The sequence below is a fragment of the Carassius carassius genome, chromosome 27, assembly GCF_963082965.1.
Source record: "Carassius carassius chromosome 27, fCarCar2.1, whole genome shotgun sequence".
NCBI lineage: Eukaryota > Metazoa > Chordata > Actinopteri > Cypriniformes > Cyprinidae > Carassius > Carassius carassius.
In genome coordinates, this window is record NC_081781.1 from 25460199 (window position 1) to 25465498 (window position 5300).

Here is a 5300-nt window from a genome sequence, read left to right on the forward strand (position 1 = left end):
CCAAATGACAGAGTTTCAAAGGTGGGGGTCAGTGATGTCACACATGCCAGCCCACTTGGATCACAAGTCAGTCGCACCTCAGCTGTGTCACAAGTATCTTCAGCAAGAGCTAGACAGGAAGCAGAACATGCAGCCCTGCTCGAACGTGCTGCAGCACTAAAAAAAATGCAACAGCTTGAGTTTGAAGCAGCTAAATGATCAAGACGAATTATACTTGCAACAATTTACGGCCGGTGAACCTCAAGAGCTTGTTCGCAGCTGTGCACATATGATGCCAAACAAAGGCTACTGCGAGGCGAAGCGACTACTTCATAAGCACTATAGGGATGAATTACGGATTGCCAGCGCGTACATTGACAAAGCACTCAAATGGCCTCAAGTGAAATCTGATGATGGGAAAGCGTTAAGCGCCTATGCAATGTTTTTAAGTGGATGTTGCAATAATATGGAAGACATCGAATTCTTAGAGGAGATGGATAACCCAACCAATTTACAGACAGTGGTGTCTAAGTTACCATATCAATTGAAAGAACGTTGGCGTGCTGAAGCTTATGACATAAAAGAGCAAAGAGGCAAGAGAGCAAAGTTTGCTAATTTGGTGAGTTACATAGACTGCCAAGCTAGAATAGCGATGGATCCTCTCTTTGGTACTATCTCAGACAGCCGCCCAATCTCAAGTGGAAAGACTGACCAAAAAGAAAAGCATCATGGAAGAACAGAGGTCCGTGGAAGCAATTTCGCAACAAATGTTTTCACTGAAGCAAAGGGCCTCAAGAAATGCATGTTAAAGCAGCAAATTCAAGTAAATATGTGAGTGCCTTTGAGAAGCCGTGTTTGTACTGTCAGCGATCACATACCCTTGCCTCATGCAGCAAAATCAAACACCAACCACATAAGGAACGTGTGAAATTCTTAAAACAGAAGGGCTTGTGTTTTGGATGCTTAGTTCCGGGTCATCTTAGCAAATTCTGCAAAAGAAGAATTGAGTGTAAAGAGTGTGCTTTAAAGCATCCAGATATTCTGCACATAATAAAAGAAGAAGGTTCTGTCTCACCTGAAAAGAAAGATTCTCGTCATGGAAGTGAAGTGAATCTTGTGCTCAAGTTTCTATTCTGCAAGAGTCCTGTAGCCTCATGGGGGCTGGAGAAGTGGAATGTGTGCTGTCAATAGTACTGGTGAAGATAAAATCGAAAAGGAGCGACAAGTGTGTTGAAACATATGCCTTTCTGGACCCCGGAAGCACAGCAACGTTCTGCACAGAAGACCTGCAAAAGAAACTAAACAGTAAAGGGAAACCGACACGAATACTTCTTGGGTCAAGACAAACCTGGAGAACAGAAGCTCATGAACAGTTTTGTCATATCAGACTTAGAAGAGTGTGGGCTGGAAGACACCAAGTTCATTGTGCTACCTAAGCTGTTTACTCATAGCAACATACCTGTTCACATCAAAAACATACCTAAAAAGTCAGATATCCAGAAGTGGTCTTATCTCAATGGAGTACGCTTACCAGGGATAGAAGCGGATGTAGGCCTGCTTATTGGAGCTAACTGTTCAAGAGCAATGGAACCATGGCATGTTATCAATGCCAAGCATGGAGGCCCTTATGCTATGAAGACTGCCATTGGCTGTAAGAAAAGAACTGAACGATGCAATGAATAAAACGCTTACTTTTTCAGTAAATAGAATTTCTGTGATGAGATTGAGAAGCTGCTGGTACAACAGTATAACACAGATTTTCCAGAGCGTAACTATGATGATCGAGAGGAGATGTTTTGTGAAGACAAACAGTTTATGCAGTCTGTGCAGAAAACCACAATTTTTAAGAATGGCATTACAGCATTGGACTGCCATTAAGGAATGAGAAGTTCCAAATGCCTAATAACCGTTGTGTGGCGGAACTGCACATAGCCTGTTTGCTTAGAAAGTTCAAGAAGAATCCAGAATTTTTTTAAGAGTTCAAGAGCTTCATGGAGACCATCATTGACTAAGGCTACGCTGTTCAAGTTCCAGTCCAACAGCTGAAACGTGACGACAACAGGCTGTTTTACATACCGCATCATGGGGTGTATCACCCGAAGAAAAAAAAGTTGCGGGTGGTCTTCGACTGCACAACTGTCACGGTTGGTAAACCGTGATCTCAGGGTTTTGCACTATGTGGGTGAAGTCTGTGTGTTACGCGTCAGCACTGATTAGTTTGTGGGCGTCTCCGCTAATTGTCATCAGCAACAGCTGTCACTCATTACTCATCCTTATATATTGGCTTGTCGTTGTTTCATGTACTTCGACTTATATTTGCTTTCTTGTGTGTTTCTGCGTTGGATGTCCATGTCTCCCCGGAACCCCGTCCACTCTTCGCACATCACTAACAGCAACATAACTTACCTTCGGCTCGCTTCCCTGCAGTTCCTGTGTCACCCTCTCCTGCTGCCAACTCCTCTCCACCATCCGGATCCTTCACTCACCTGCACCATCCTGGACTGTGTATTCCCTTCAGCGTCATATTTGTCTCTTATTGTTGTCCTGTATCATTGTTCTCATTAAACTGTGTTAACTCGCACTTGCTTCCTGCCACTCCTTTTCACCCCGTCGTTACAAAACGCTCTCACCCAACATGGAAGCAGCGAGCACCACTTCACTCTCTGAATTCATCCATCACAGCGTCAACCGCATGGATCAGCAGCAGGAGAGTATTGTAAACACCGGACGCGCGATCCAAGCGCTCTCCGAAGAAATGAAAAGAGTGTTCGATCGAGCCACGGCCGGAAGGGAGGCCGCTCACCAACTCTCAGACCTCCGACAAGGGAAATCGTCGGTGGCGGATTACTCCATCCAGTTCCGCACCCTGGCGGCCACATGCCAGTGGAACGAGGCGGCGCAGTGGGATCGATTCCTGCATGGGCTGGCAGACCGTGTTCAGAAGGAGATCTACCTCCTCGAGTTGCCCCCAACACTCAACGGTCTCATTGACCTGGCGCTCCGGGTGGACGCTCGGATTAATCGCCTGGGTAAACAAACCAGTCCATCACGCCACTATGTCTCTCCGGAATGGGGCCGCTCGAGTCGAGAGAACATGGTTGGTCCCGTCTACGATCACGAACCCATGCGGCGGAGATCCCAAGGACTATGTTTGTATTGCAGTGGCTCGGATCATTCCCTCCATTCATGCCACGGTAAAAGAGCCAGCCCGGTAGTAAGTTTGAGGCTACTATCGGGTGGGATCTCCACCGGGAAGTCCTCAACCACATCTTCGACTCTCCTTCCGGTAAAACTGCGGTGGGAGAACCACACTCACGACTGTCACGCCCTTCTGGACTCTGTGGCCGAAGGTAATTTCATTGACTCTCTCCTTGCACGTCACCTAAACTTTCCTCTCCTTCCTGTGTCTCATCCCATCCATGTCACTGCACTCAATGGCCAGGAACTGCCACACGTTACTCACTACACCGAACCCATAACTCTGCTCACCTCAGGCAACCACATCGAAACCATATCCTTTTACCTCATGTCGCTCCCATTGTTTTAGGTCACCCCTGGTTGGTCAAACATAATCCACGAGTGGATTGGGGTTCCAACACAGTCACTTTGTGGAGTGAAAGTTGTCATGAGTCTGGTTTCTGCTTGTCCTGTAGTGCCTGTTTCTGTCTTTCAGAAGGAAACCATGGTGTTATCAAACGTGCCCGCAGAATACTTGGACCTGAAGGAGGTGTTCAGTAAGTCCTGTGCTGCTTCTCTTCCTCCGCATCGTCCCTATGACTGTGCGATAGACTTAGTTCCAGGTAAGTCTCCGCCCAAAGGCAAACTTTACTCTCTTTCTATTCCGGAGAGGGAGGCCATGGAGAAATACATTTCTGATTCCTTGGCATCGAGGTTCATCCACCCTTCCTCTTCTCCAGAAGGGCCGGGATTCTTTTTTGTGGGTAAGAAGGATGGTTCTCTTCGACCTTGTATTGACTACCGAGAGCCGAACAACATCACGATAAAGAATACCTATCCTTTGCTGTTGATGTCTTCAGCTTTCAAGAGGTTACAGGGAGCATCCGTATTCACAAAATTGGATTTAGGTAATGCTTATCATTTGGTCCACATCAGGAAGGGGAATGAATGGAAAACCGCCTTTAACACCCCTAGAGGGCATTTTAATATTTGGTGATGCCGTTCGGGCTCTCCAACTCGCCAGGAATTTTCCAAGCACTCGTTAATGACGTGTTGAGAGACATGGTAGATCAGTTTATATATGTTTACCTGGATGACATACTGATTTTTTCTTCATCTCTCCAGGAACATGTGCAACACGTCAGACGAGTGATCCAGAGATTACTTGAGAATGAGCTTTTTGTCAAGGTGGAGAAATGCGTATTCCATGCACAGTCTGTTCCCTTCCTAGGGTATATCGTCTTGTCCGAGGGAATACGTATGGATCCTGACAAAGTTAAGGCTGTGATAGATTGGCCATCTCCAGATTCCAGTAAGGCCCTACAGCGGTTTCTGGGGTTCGCCAATTTTTATCGACGTTTTATCCGTAATTTCAGCCAACTAGTCTCACCTCTGACCGCCTTGACCTCCAACAGTACTCTGTTCAGGGGGTCTGATGCAGCCGAAACTTAATCTACCAACCTCAAGAGCCGCTTTGTTTCGGCTCCCATCCTAGTAGCCCCTGATCCCACATGGCAGTTCGTGGTGGAGGTCGACGCATCAGAGGTGGGAGTAGGAGCAGCTCTTTCCCAACGTGCTGCCTCGGACGATAAGATTTTTTACACATCGTTTATCTCCTGCTGAACGCAATTATGACATTGGTAACAGAGCATTGTTGGCTGTCAAATTAGCTTTAGAGGAGTGGCGTCACTGGTTGGAAGGGTCAGGGGTACCTTTCATTGTTTGGACCGATCACAAGAATTTAGAGTACATTAGAACTGCCAAAAGACTCAATTCCAGGCAGGCTCGGTGGGCACTTTTTTCCGGCCGCTTTGATTTTACTCTGTCGTACCGCCCGGGTTCCAAAAATATGTTAAACCCGATTCTGTGTCACGTCTTTTTGATCCTTCCAAACGCCCGGTGACTCCCGAGTGTATTTTACCTGAGAAAATAGTTGTCTCAGCACTCATATGGGAGGTCAAATCGAAGGTCAAGACAGCCTTAGAAGGGGTAACGCCTCTGCCATGGTCACATATCGCTCTAGATTTTGTTACCGCCCTCGCACCCTCTAATGGCATGACGGTCATTTTGACCGTAGTGGACCGGTTCTCGAAGGAGGCACATTGCATTCCCTTGCCCAAATTACCTACAGCCAAGGAGACAGC